Consider the following 15,361-nt stretch of genomic DNA (forward strand, 5'->3'; position numbering starts at 1 on the left):
TAAAAATTTGAGATGTGGTCTCATTAAATCGCTGAGGGTCTGGCTAAGTTGCTGAGGCTGACTTCAAACTTGTGATCCTCCTGCTTCAACCTCCTGAGTAGCTGGAATTATAGGTGTGTGCCACTGTGCATAGCTGACACTGACATTTTTGCCTACCTTGTCTACATTTAAGGACCCTTGTGATTATATTAGGCCCATCCAGATAATCCAAAATAATATTTCTTTAGGGGAATTAGAGTTATAGATAGAATTATTGTTCTTGTAGTTGTTGTTGTTATGGTTGATAATCACCTGACCTTCAGATTTTCACAGGTTCTGGTATTAAGACATAGATATGTACGGGGGGGGGATTGGGGAGAGCTGGCATTATTATCCCTACCAAAGTATTTATTTTCATAAAAATAATGGAGCCTAATCCATTGGTTTTCAAAGTGGGGCATTTATAAACAAAAATACTGACTTCTGGATCCCACCCATTATAATTTAATTGGCCTGGAGTTCCTTCACCCCTTTAAACATACACACACATACAAAGCATGCACACATGCACACATGCACTCACACACACACACACACACACACACACACACACACAGTTAACTGGATTAAAATGGGACATCTCACCCATGCTGGGCCAATGGAGAACTTCCCTGGGGATTTAGAATAGGGAGAGGCAATTGGTAATATTGAGTATCCGATGCTATATCATATCCATGTAGGTGCTGTAGCATCAGGAGAAGTAGAGAAAACAAGACTGAAGGGAATGGGAGAGACAAAGAAAAAAGGTAGACAGAGTGTAGCTGAGCCTGCATCCTCAATGGTTGTCTGACTCATGATTAAAATGGCTTTCTTAACTCTGGGATTCTATGAGGAATCACTGAATCCACATAAGAAAGTCACTTATTCTACCAAAGCTAGCTCAAGTTGATTTCTCTTACAGAAACCCTAAAGTGTTCTAATTAATATGTGATGTAAGCTTAATTTTCCTCCAGTTACTTCTTTTGATATGTCTATTGTTTAATAAATAAGGCAAGATTAAAAACCAAACTTTTAGAGTTGTTATTACAGATCATCCTTCTACATCACCAGCACTCATCTGTTGAGAGCCACAACCAAAGAGGCCCCAGCAAACACACACGCCTCACCACAAGAGCTCTTCAGGAATTCCCTCAGAGCCCAACTGCCACCACCGGCTTCCGCTGAGCCTCTCAACCCCAACTCCTCCCGCTCTTGAGGCCAATTGGCTGGGTTGCATGGGCGGAGCCAAAAGAGTCCCCCAATGAGCAGTTCCGTGATCTGAAAGGGCGGGGGAAACAGCCCAATGAGCATCACAGCAGAGGAGCCAATCAGCTGGAAGTTTGCTGGGGCCATGGTGAGCCAATCAGCTGGAAGTTTGCTGGGGCCATGGTGAGCCAATCAGCTGGAAGTTTGCTGGGGCCACTTCAGCTGTGGCTCTCAACACTCATCTCTGTTATCCCATATTCTTCTACTCCTCCATTCTCTTAATAGTTACTCAAAGTCCTTGAAAGGGGCTTCTCCCTCAAATAGTCCAGTTTCCCTCAGACATACCAGTCAAGTATAGATCCTGCTTAACTGATGTCCAGTCAATAATAATGACTTGCAAATCAAATCTCTAGCACTAAACCCTTTCCTGATTTTCAGATCTATGGTAACAGCTGGCTAATGGATCCTTCTTCTTCAAGGTAAAAGAAATAGAACTCAGTTTTTCTCCCCAGATCTGCCTTTTTATTGCATTTTCTTTCCTTGTTAATGAAACCACCATGAACCTACTACATACATTCAAAGTGGAAATAACTAATGACCACTTTGTCTTAATTCCCAGGTGTCTATTCATTCTACCTCCTTTATGTTTCACATATTAATTCCTCTCTCTTGCCTCACTTCAGATTGATCCTCAATCACTTGAGCTACAACATGGTCTCCCAATTCATCTTCTTGTCTTTAATTTCTCACAAATCCAATCCACCTGTTATGATTTGGAAAGGAGGTGTCCCACCAAAAGCTCCTGTGTTAATACAGTAATATTCAGAGGTAAAATAATTATATTATGACAGCTGTAACATAATCAGTCAATCCAAGTTTGAATGGAATGACTGTGTGGTAACTCTAGGCAGATGGGGTATGGCTGGAGGAGGTGGGTCACTGGGGGTATGCCTTTGGAGGTTATATCTGGTCCCTCTGGCTCCTCCTTCTCTCTTTGCTTCCTGGCCACCATGAGCAGAGCAGCATTCTGTCATAGTACCCTTCTGCCATAATGCTCTGCCTCAGCTTAGGCCCAGAGCAATGGAATCAGTTGACCATGGACTGAATCTCTAAAACCATGAGCCAAAATAAACTTTTCCTCCTCTAAGTTCTTCTCAGGTATTTTTGGTCACAGTGACATAAAGCTAATACACCATCCTTCCCAATTTTGCCAATTATCTTTATAAACACAAATATGATCAAGCCTCTGTACTGCTTAAAAACATTTTATGACTACTATTCACTTAAATTACAAACTCCTTAGGCACAATCAAATTTTCTAATTATCTGGCTCTATCACGCCTTTGCAAATTTGTATCCCCACTCATCATATACATATACCCTAGGCTATTATTTCAATTTGTCTTATATTTTCTTTTTCTTTTTTGATACGATAGATTTTACTTATAAAATGATGTAAATATCATTTGAAATTAGGAAACAGTGCAAATTTTTATTCATAAAATTATGAATAAAACTAGCAAAAGTGAATTGATAGAGCCACACAATAATAACAAAACAGGAAGGCAATGAAACATTCCAGAGACATCTTGGAAAGTTCCAAAGAAACACATTTGAGGCTAGGAATCCACTTAAGCTGTAGTTGCACAACAGGTTATATTCATTCCTGCATTTTCTCAGTAAGCTCTTCCTTATGTTTGCCTTTTTCTTTTCCAACTTGTTGAGACTTGGCTTCGCATTCAATAATTTCTTTTTCTATCTTTGTCCAGTTTTAGCCTGATGATAACCACCTTGCTTAGGTGAATGCCCACTTGAATGGTCGTGTCATTAGCCTTCTCATGCTGCAACCATTTGATATAGATGACATATTTCTTTCTATATACCTGGACTTCCTTGCCAATTTTGCAATCATTTTAGAGTCTTAAACCCTGAACTTTGTCATTCTTGCAGGTGGGTATGGAATGAATGTTTTACTTCTGCTGCAACTCGTTGGAGAGCAGAGACTACTGTAATCTTCCTGCACATGTGTGAGAGGACACTGAAATAGCATTTGTAGTTTCTGCTGCATCACAGGATCACCACAAGGTTGAACTCCATAATGGTTGTCTGCCTGATGCCTCTGTCTTATATTTTCATGCTGTTAGGCATTTTTCATTCTCTCTGTCCAATAGACACATGTTTAGAGACCAAGCTCAAATGATATCCACTATCTAAAATACTCTTGATGCCACTCCAGGCAGAGTAAACTAGTTATTTCTACTTCACCTTGCTATTCTAGTACTAGCATCCTCCTCCTCCTCCTCCTCCTCCTCCTCCTCCTCCTCCTCCTCCTCCTCCTCCTCCTCCTCCTCCTTTTGTACCAGGGATTAAACCCAGGGGCATTTAACCACAGAATTATATCTCCAAACCCCTTTTTATATTTTATATAGAGACAAGGTCTCACTAAGTTTCTGAGGCTGGCTTTGAACTCACAATCCTCCTGCCTCAGCCTCCCAAGCCACTAGGACTACAAGCCATGCACCACTGCCCCTGGCTAGCATCCCACTTCTTAAAGCTTGTACTCTACCAATTTATGCCTGTGTCTTCCTCTTCACTAAGAGATCTTTGGGTGCAGAGACAGTGCACAGCCAGCATTTATCACAAAGCATGAGACATATTAAGTTAGAAAAAATTCTTGTGGAAAAAATATGTGCTATGATTTAAATATTAGTTCTCTCTAAAATTCATGTTGAGATTTAATTTTCATTGTAACAAAAATGAGGCCTAGGGCTGAGGTTGTAGATCAGTGGTAGAGTGCTTGCCTTGCATGTGAAAGGCACTTTGGTTCGATCCTCAGCAGTACATAAAAAAATAAAATAAAGGCACTGTGTCCATCTCACACACACACACACTATATATATATATATATATATATATATATATATATATATATATAGAGAGAGAGAGAGAGAGAGAGAGAGAGAGAGAGAGAGGCCTAATAGAAGGTACACAAATCATGAGAGCTCCATCCTCATGAGTAAATTAATGCTTTTATCACAGGAGTGGATCAGTCATAAATGAGAGGGATGGGGCCCTCTTTTCTTCTCTTTCACATGCAGTGGATTTCTGTTACCATGTGGTACCCTCCATTAAATTATGGGAGAGCAAGAAGGCCTTCACTAGATATAGCCTTTTGATCTTGGACTTCTCAACCTCCAGAACTGTGAGAAATAAATTTCTTTTCTTTATAAATTACTCAGTCTGTGGCATTCTGTTCTAGCAGGAGAAAATGGACTGAGACAGAAGGAAAAAAAGGGAAAGAGATTCCAAACTGTCTTTTGTTCATGATGTCCCAGTTCTCTTTTAAAAATCTCTTGTGTTACATATCACTTCACTAATATTCACTCCAACAGATCATTCCCAACACCTGTTTTAAGAATTGGCTCAAACACTCACATCCAGAAATAGTGGAGTAGTACACGTGCTGATTGAGCCTCTGCTCTGATAGATAATTTCCTTTAGGACTTTTCATCACTTATGTATTTAATCCATACTGACAACATAATTTTAGCTGTTCTTAACTTTGTATGTATGAATATATGTGTGTGTGTATCTATCTATCTATCTATCTATCTATCTATCTATCTATCTATCTATCTATCCACCTATCTATCTAATCTATCAGGGATTGAACCCAGGGGTGCTCTACCACTGAGCTACACCCCCAGTCCTTTTTATTTTCATTTTAAGACAGAGTATCATAAAGTTGCTGGGCTGGCCTTGAGCTGACAATCCTCCTACCTCAGCCTCCCAAACTGCTGGAATTTCAGGTGTGTACAGCTACACCCTGCATCTTTATATTTTTAACACTTCCCTGTGACTGGTAAACTGCAATAAAACAGGGTCTTAGTTTTGTATTTCTTTCATATCTTTTCAAAAACTGTTGGTAAACATAAATGAAGTAAGATAGAGCATCTGATGGACCATAAAATTTGGCTCAATAAATTTAAAAGGATTGAAATTATACAGATATGTGCTGTAACTACAATAAAATTAGAGATCTAGAAAAAGCCCCATATATTTGGAAATTAAATAACATAAACATTAATTACATTTTATATACTAGCACACATTAGAGAATAAAATTTTAATTACAACAACAGCATAAATTATATAGTGATTAGGAACAAATATATCAAAGTATATTCAAAGCTTCTATATTAAAACCTATAAAATACTACTGAGAAAATTTCATCAAAATCTAAATGAAAAAAATGTACCATGCTTCTACACAGGAAGACTCATAATTGTTAAGATATCATTTCTCCAACATGGATTTTAGAGGCAGCATACTCCTAATTGTAATCCCAGAAGAGTTTTAAAGAAATACTAATTGGATAGGGCATAGAGGAAAATAAAGGCATATGGAAATGCAAAAAATAAATCTATATTATGCAAAGTAATTTTGAAAAAGAACAAAGCTAAAGAACTTAAAATAACTGACAATTGAGGCTTATATTTTAATAGTAATGAAGACAGTGTGACATAAGGATCAACAAATATATCAGTAAAATTGCATAGAGAGTGTAGAAACATCCTCCCACCGGTAAAGTCATTTGACTTTTGGACAAAATAACCAAGGCAATTCTTTGGGGACAGAAAAGTCTTTTCCATGAATGATACTGGAACCACTGAAATAAAACTCAATTCTCTTTTGGGAGGGTATGGGGGGTAACCAGGGATTGAACTCAGGGGCACTCAACCAGTGAGCCACATCCCCAGCCCTATTTTGTATTTTATTTAGAGACAGGGTCTCACTGAGTTGCTTAGAGCCTTGCTTTTGCTGAGGCTGGCTTTGAACTCGTGATCCTCCTGCTTCAGCCTCCTGAGCCACTAGGATTACAGGCATGCGGGCTCAATTCTTACTTTATGCTATAAACAAAAATTAATTTGAGATGGGACAGATATGTAAAATAAGAAGTAAAACTATAAATCTTTTACATAAATACGTAGACTATCTTTGTGACATGAGGTCAGGTAAAGGTTTCTTAGAATAAAGAAAGCAGTAACCATAAATGAAAAACAATGATAATTTAGACTTTGTAAAATTTAAAACATTTGCTCATCAAAAGGCATCATTAAGAAAATTAATGAACAACTAGGCACAATGGCACAGGCCTGTAATCCCAGCTACTTGGGAGGCTGAGGCAGGAAGACGGCAAGTTTGAAGCCAGCCTCAGCAACTTACGAAGGCCCTAAGAAACTTAGTGAGACCCTGTCTCAAAATAAAAAATAAGAAAGAGCTGGATGTAGTTCAGTGGTAGAAGTACCCCCTTGGTTTCATCGCCAGTATCAAAAGAAAAGAAATTAAAAAAACAATCATTAGGCTGGGAGAAAAATTTGTAAAATATATACATTTGAAAAAATACGGTATTGATATACATACACAATCTTTGCAACTCCACAATAAAAAGAAAAAAAACTATTTAAAATGAGCAAAAACATTAAGTAAAACCCTCACATATATGGACAATGAGTACATGAACATATGTCCAATATTATTAGTCATCAGGGAAATGCAAAATAAAAGTACAATTAGCTAACATAGAATACCTACCAGTTTGACTAAAATTGAAGGTATTAACACCATTAGTTTACATATAAACTAGTACAAGAAGGTTCATAGCAGCTTTATTTATAATAACCCAAGATTGGAAACCCATGTAACCTTCTTTAGGACAATGGATAAACAGTATCTTCACAGAAAGAAATACTACTTAGCAATCAAAAGGAACAATGTAGATGAATAGGAAAAAAATATGTTAGCTGGGGGTGGCTCATGCCTATAATCCCAGTGGCTTGGGAAGCTGAGGCAGGAGGATCAAAAGTCAAAACCAGCCTCAGAAATTTACTGAGGCCCTAAGCAACTTAGCAATACCCCGTCTCTAAATAATTAAAAAAAGGGGGGGGGGGGTGCTGGGAATGTGGCTCAGTGGCTGATTGTCCCTGGGTTCAGTCCCCAAAAGAAAAATGAAAGAGAGAGGGGGAGGGGATAGGAAGGAAAAGGAAAGAAGGAAAGAAAGAAAGAAAAAAATGTTGACTAAATAAAGCCTTAACAATAGAGTATGTACAGTTCTAGTTATATGAATTTATAGAGCATATGAAACTCATTTATGATGAGAGAAAAGTATAGAATGGTATTTTCTTATGGAGTGTTAGGAGATTGGGAAGTGACATGAGATAACATTCTGGCGTAATATTGTTATTCTGTGTTCTGGTTGAATAGATTTGTGCATTTATGAAAATTCATTGAATAATCTATTCAATACATTAGCATCACATTTTATCAAAATTTTACTTCAAAAGAAAACACGAATATTAAACTTCATTTAGTTCTGATGTATTTAAGGGAAATAATGCTGATGTGTATATATATATACAATGTACTTTCAAATGCATTAAAAATAATTTGGACTGATACAAGGTGTACTAATCTATTTTCTGTTACTATAACAAAGTAGGTAATGTATAAAAAATTAGGTTTATTTACTCACAATTCTGAAGATTCAAGAACATGGTGCTCACTTCTGCTCAGCTCTGGTGAGACACCACTTGGCTGTGTCACAGCATGGCAGATGGCATTGTGATAGAGGCATGTGTGAAAGGGATAGAGCATGTGATGATACAGGAAGTCTGAGGTATTCAGGGACCACGCTCACTATTTTTATAACAACCAACTCAGGAGGAACTAACTGGAATCCCGGGAAAACTATGCTGATCCCTTCCAAGGGTGTGAAGTCCCACCTAAAGGTGGCTTCCACCACCTCTTTACTTCCAATTGGGGATCAAGTCTTTAGCACATGAACCTTTGGGGAACAAATCACATCCAAACTATAGCACAAGGATAGAGAAATGGCTTGACACACAGATAAATGTGATAAGACAAGTGAAGTTAAATGCTATTTGTAGAATCTAGATGTGAGTGTTCACTATACAAGTTCTCCCCACTTTTCTGTATGTTTGAAAACTTCTATGGTAGAACACTGGAAAAAGTACACAACAAAATGTGGTGTACTGCCACGTGTGGTAGCGCACACCTATAATCCCAGAAGCTAGGGAGGCTGAGGCAGAAGGATCACGAATACAAAGCCAGCCTCAGCAATTTAGTGAGGCCCTAAGTAATTTAGCAAAACCCTGTCTCTACAAAATAAAAATGGTCTGGGGTTCAATCCTTGATACCTAAATAAATAAATATGGTGTACTTAGATGATGTTAAATGAATATTTTTTTGCTATCCATATTTACTGATCTTATCAAAATAGAAGGATTTTTTTTTGGGCTGCAGAATCCAGAAGTTAGTTACATAATAACTATGGCTTATTTATGTACAGAATAAATTTCTTAAATCTTTACGCTATCTAGAGAACCAATATTCATATTTCTTAAAATGTCTTAAAGTGAATTGGAAATTCTAGTATATATCTATAGAATTCAATCTGTCAGTTCATATGTCTCTGTAAAAATGTATGTGAGCAAATATCCTTGGTTTGCTGTCATAATGAATAATCAGAGCATGGCTTTTCATTTCTAAAGTCCATGACTTGTTTGGGTCACTTCTTTCTATCACAGAGCAATGCAAAACCATAGTCTATTACCTTGAATTTGGTAAAATGTAAGGATACATATAAAACATATTTAATTTTCAATGTGATTTATATATCTCACTTATGTGAAAGATATTTTATGCTATCATTATTTTGCAGTACTAGGGATTGAACCCAGAGGCACTGTACCACTGAGCTACATCCCCAGCTCTTTTTTTTTTTTTTTAATTTTTGAGACAGGGTCTCACCAAATTGCTGAGGTTGGCTCAAACTTGTGATCCTCCTGCCTCAGTCTCCCCAGTGACTGGGATTGCAGGTGTGCTCACCATGCTCAACTGAAACATATATTTTAACTAATCCTTCATCACATTCTAGAAATGTGAAGTGATTCTTTGTCCATCACAATTGAGCAGTGCAGAACTTCTTAGAATATACTTGCTGGTATGGATATAGCTCTTATGCTTAAATAACTAGAAGAAGAGAATGTTGTTTTTGTAGTTAATATGAGCATGTGATAATAAAATGTGACCTCAAAATCACAAATTTTAATTAAATTCAGAAGATGAGTGAAATATTATAATTGTCTCAGCATTTTAAATGCCAACTTTATTGTTAAATTTAGGAGCAGAGCAATGAGGTCTTACTTAATTGCCTGAAAAATAAAGTAGATCAGCATTTAAAATGTATATTTTAAAATCCTTTGCTGCAATTTTAATTTGTTATTTAAAATGAACAATTCAAACATTTGTTAAAATATGTACAAGAAAATTATAAAAGATGTTAATTATAAAATTTTAAATTATTTTAGGCATGAAAAAATAGGGAAAACTTATTCTAGTAAAATATGCTGAAGGTATATATATTCCTGGAAGCTCTTGTTGGCATGCATTCAAGTACACCACTTAGATCTTCTTCAAGAAAGAAAATTGTTTGTCTGCAAAGAACAAAATTAGCTGGCAGTCTCCAGCTATATTACCTTCAGGATGAGCAAAGGCAACACACACTTCCTGTGCTGTTCCGCTGGGTGATTGAGCATCATGAGGCTTGTGATCCCTGAGGCCTGGCCATATCTACCCAACGCAGCACTCCTCTAACATTCATATAAAAGAGCAAGATCAGTTACCAGAGATTTGATTGACTAGGGTGTGGTCACTCAGGGATTTAGGGATTTGCTATATGGTACCAACATTTCTGTAGAGGCTTAGAAATTTGTAAAGAATCATTTAAAAAAATAACTCTTTTTGCTGGGCATGGTGGCACACACCTATAATCTGGGTGACTTGGGAGGCTGAGGCAGTAGTAGGAAATATTTGAAAGCATACACAAAATGCAAGGCCAGCCTGGGCAACTTAGGAAGACCCTGTCTCCAAATAAAAAATAAAAAGGACTGGGGATGTTGCTTGGTGGTAAAGTGCCCTGGGTTCAATCCGCAGTACCAAAACAAACAAAAAACCCCCCAAATCCTCCCCTTCCATTCCTTCCTGCCAGTCTCACTGATCTCATCCCTAAGAAATGAATAAATTATAGCTAGTATTTATTGAGCACTTGTATACCAGATATAGTACTATGCTCTTTGCATATGTAAATATTATTAGCATATTATAATTATTATCCATTATTGCAGTAATAATTATTAATTATACTATATACATTTAATCATGGAATATCCATAATAATTTGGTTCAGTTAGCCCTGTTTTTGCAAATAGTGAACCACTGGCTAGGAAAGGTTAAATGCTATGTCCAAGGTTCTATGTCAGAACCCAATGAGTATTTGGAACCAGTTCACTCACCTCTAAGAGGTTAAGAGTTTTCACCATGTTCACATGGTTGATTTGGGACCAGAATCCAGGTATTCTAACATGTCACTTTGTGCTCTTGCCTTTAAATGGTGAGTATTCCTTTTAATGCTAAAAGCTATGATTCTTAATCTAAGACATTTGATTGAATCTGAATTATTTTAGTCAAACAAATCCAGCTTTCAGAACAGAAAAACAAAGGCAACCTTTAGTAATTTCCTATTTGCCATCATTTAGTCTGAATTTTTGTTAGCCATTTTGTCTTCAACTCAAATGTATCTTTCATTTTTTCTCCATCTGAGATGATTTTCCTAAATTGGAGGAAGAGGGGCCAAGTCTCATTTAGTCCTTAGGAAGAAGCTTCTTAGTATTTTAATGATATTTTCTTCCTTATTGTTAGTCTTTCCTTTCAGTCAACAGCTATAGACTTGGGGGTATTTCCCCAAAATCCAATTCAAATAATTGGAAAATATTTTGTCCCTCAATAATTTTTAATTTCTAATATAAATAATTTAGGAAAAGCCCAATTTCTAATTATTAAAACTTCAAGATGATTCTATCAGAAGCAACCTGTGAGCCCACTACCCTTTTCATTTTAGCCCTTATGATCTTGAAGAAGAAAAAGGAACTGTTTATTTTCTCAGCAGGTAGTGATTCATTTCTCTCACTTCTGGTCAGTAGGGTCAGTAGTCTCCTTGGGGTGATTCCTGAATCAATACAATACAATACAATACAATAGGCTGGATCTCCAGATAGCTCAAACACCATGTACTTCAATATGATTCTGTAAGGTAATGTAACAGCAAAGATGCGACAACATTGAAATATTTAGTAGCATATACAAAGAGAGTCCACCAGGACAGCTACAGAAGGCAATCTAAGCTTGAAAGGACCATGGCCTTTGTATACAATGAGTGGTGCATGGAAAAATCTAGCAGAATCAGAGTGGACAAAATGTCATTGGCTGAAGGCAGATTACTTTACTATTTTAGACTCTTCAATCTTTAAAAAAATGCATGAGTAGAAAAGATTGGGTAAGTGATACTTATATGTCCCAGGAGCTGTGAATTTCTATAGGATTATACACACACACACACACACACACACACACACACACATTAGGCTAATAAGTTACAGAAATTTAAACCAATCTATAGAAATTCTTCATCAGCTGTGACTAGGACTAGAAATGTTTTCTTAATTGGCAAAATTGGCCAAAGTGAAGAATAAAAAATCCTATTTTAACATAAAGCTACAGGTACATGTATTTATCAATCTTTTAACAAAAAACCCAGGCCCCTTCTTTGAGTATGGCATCACCAATAAATTATTCAGATAATTGCTGTTAGTTGAATAAACCACATATATAGTAGCAGTAATAGTATAATAATTGAGCATTTACTGTGCATCAACTATTGCTAATCTTCCCAGTATCTGTTTGAGGTATCAATTATTCTTACATATTCTCATTTTACGTATGAGGTTAAGAAACTTGCCAAATATTACGTAATTAGTAAATAGAGATAAGATTAAAATGCAGGTTGACTGGCTCCCAAGTTTATACTCTTAGCCAGAACAACATTATCTTTGATTTTCATTTCTGAATGTCTTTAGACTGAAGAAACTGAAGACATTTTCAAAACACTTTAAGTATGATATTCCCAAAAGTTTATATATATATATAATTTTTAAAAATATTTTTTATTTGTAGATTGGCACAATATTTATTAATTTTTATGTGGTGCTGAGGATTGAACCCAGGGCCTCGCGTGTGCTAGGCGAGCGCTCTACCACTGAGCCACAACCCCAGCCCTCCAAAAGTTTATATTCCTCATACATACTTCAATAAAAACTTTTATTAGTTATTCATTAGCATTAAATCTTTCCTAAGTGTATTTATATAACAATAGATTTCTTTCTAACTTCTGTTTCATCCCTGTGTGAGTCAGCTTTTTATCACTGTGACCAAAATACCTGACAAGAACAACTTAGAGAAGGAAAAGTTTATTGTGGGCTCATGGTTTCAGAGGTACAGTCCATGGTCAGCTAACTCCATTGCAGAAACATCATGGTGGAAGGGTGTGGCAGAGGAAAGCTATTCAGCTCATGGCAGCCAAGAATCAGAGAAAGTAAGAGGAGCCAGAGTTAAGATAATAGTCTCTAATGGCATGCTCCTAGTGACCTTTCTCCTCTAGCTGTGCCCACCTCCTTCAGTTACCACCCAGTAGTTCATTTAAATTATTAATCCATCAAATCCTTCAAATGGATTAATCCACTGATGAGGTTACAGCTCTCATAATTCAATCTTTTCACCTCTGCACATTGCTGTATTGACTAACGAGAAGTTTTCGAGGGACATTCCTAGATCCAATCCCTTGGTGACATATTTAGTCCAATTGTGTAGTTAAATCTGTACATAAAGAATTATAATATTTGTCATCAGATTATAGATGTACTGTTGAAATTAATAGGTTTGGGAACAAATACAATCATTCTTAGAACAGAACACTTAACTGGTGGGATCAGAAGTAGGCATGGGTATTATTGCCCTAAAATATTCAATGTGCTGTGAACATGAGTACTATGCTTTACAGTTAAAATGGAGATTATCAATTGATGCACAACTCTTTTAAGAGGAGGCCAATTAAGCTGGGCACAGTGGTGCACACCTGTAATCCCAGTGACTCCGGAGGGTAAGGCAAGAGGATTGCAAGTTCAAGGCCAGCCTCAGCAATTTAGCAAGGCCCTAGGCAACTTAAGGAGTCCCTGTCTCGAAAACAAAATAAATAAAAAGGAGTGGGGGTGGGGTTCAGTGGTTAAGCTCCCCTGGGTTCAATCCCTAGTACCACAAAAAAAGAAAAGTAGAGGCAAATTAAGAGAGTTTCTGCTATATTTAAATTTTATTTTTGTTTTATCACTATTCCAAGATACATAGTGGTATTGGATATTATAATATTATAATTATATTATATTTATTATATATTAATATTATATTATAATAGTATTTTCATGATTCCAAAGGAATGTGTTGCATTTTCCATTTTCATTAAATGTGCAACAAGTCAGATATTGTGTGTGTGTTTGTGTGACTCTCCTTTTTTTTAGCTTTCAGATTTATTCAAACTGGCTTGCTCTTTTATATTCCTATTGTTTCTGTAACAAATTATCACAAACTTAGTGACTTAATGTTTATTTATTCTCTTACAGTTCTGGACTTAATTTCTGGAAGTCATCTGCATTTCTTTGTCAATGGTCCTCTTTGTCTCCTTTCTTACTCTTGCTTCCATTGTCATATTCCACTTCCATTGCCAAATTTCCCTCTTAAAAGAATCCTTGTGATTACATTTAAGGCCTGCTTGAAAAATACAAACATAATCTTCTCATCTCAAGATCTTTAACTTAATCACACCTGCCAGATCCTTTTTAGGCATGTTAGATAATATATTCACGGGTTCCATGGGTTAGGACATGTATACCTTTGGTGGTCATTACTTAGCCTCCCACTTTTGGCTTAATAAAAGTCTAAAATCCAATATGAATATATATATATATATATATATATATATATATATATATATATCCATACCTGTATTCATATATGGAAGGAGAATAATTATTTCAGTTATAATCTTTAATATATGTGTGTACCATATATACATCTATATAATATGTAACCAAAATAAATATATATAAGTAGGATAATTTATTTTCCTTGCATCCAGTGAAAAAATTGCCAGATTGCTTTTTCCCCAACTTAGACTACAAAATTAGATTAATTAGTTTACCTCATACAGTTTACAGAAGAAAACTACGATTCACTTTATCTACTCTGAAGTTGCACAGGGCTTGTAGAGCTAACATCATTTGGTTTGGAGGTGACATCAGTTTTTTCTCTATTGGAGGCTAATGAGCTGTATCTTTTTTCATCAAGGAACTGGTAAAAGGGATTTTTTCTTGATCTAAGGGATTTTGTGGTTCATTACTTCCCTTTCTTTCCACTTAGAAAAATTTAAAACTCTAACAGTTTTACTCTATTTCAATCATTTAGTCACTTTATGCTCTTTTAAATACCAATGTGAAATTGCCCAGCCCTCTATTTCTATTAATCACCTCCTCAACTAACTAGATAGTCATAATTTTGCAGTGGATTTGCTCTCTATCCATTTACAAATACCATTAAGTTTTCAGCACAAAAGTTTTCTAAATTTTAAATAGTAATTAGATGATTGGACTATGAGATTTTAGAACTTCTTTTGACTTTAAGGGGGATATTTCTCATTTATTTTATATTTTATTTATTTATTTATTTATTTATTTATTTATTTATTTATTTATTTATGGTGCTAAGGATTGAACCCAGGGCCTTGTGCATGCAAGGCAAGCACTCTACCAACTGAGCTATATCTCCAGCTACGTTTTATTATATAAATTCTGTAGTAGAAAATATTATACACTATACTGAATAATTTTTCATTAAATTACCCACTATAGAAGGGACATTGGCTCTTTCAGAAAATAATTTTTATAAGTTCTGCACAAAATACTTGTATTGTATACGTCTTTTAATTTCTCTCTTCTCTCCTTCTCTGAATATGTGTATGAAAGGAGTTCAAAAATAAAACTAAATACATTAACAAATTTCCTAAACAAAATTGAAGAGTTTAAACTAGAAAGTTATGCCAGTCGCTGTGGTGCATGCCTGTAATTCCAGTGGCTTGGAAGGCTAAGAAAGGAGGATTGTGAGTTCAAAGCTGGC

General features: G+C 36.0%; 1 pseudogene; it reads right to left on the minus strand.

Moving 5' to 3' along the window:
- Positions 1 to 2,884: 2,884 nt before the first annotated feature.
- On the minus strand, positions 2,885 to 3,321 carry LOC113181888 (large ribosomal subunit protein uL24 pseudogene; annotated as a pseudogene).
- Positions 3,322 to 15,361: the final 12,040 nt, after the last annotated feature.

Source organism: Urocitellus parryii, chromosome X (assembly GCF_045843805.1).
Source record: "Urocitellus parryii isolate mUroPar1 chromosome X, mUroPar1.hap1, whole genome shotgun sequence".
Lineage (NCBI taxonomy): Eukaryota > Metazoa > Chordata > Mammalia > Rodentia > Sciuridae > Urocitellus > Urocitellus parryii.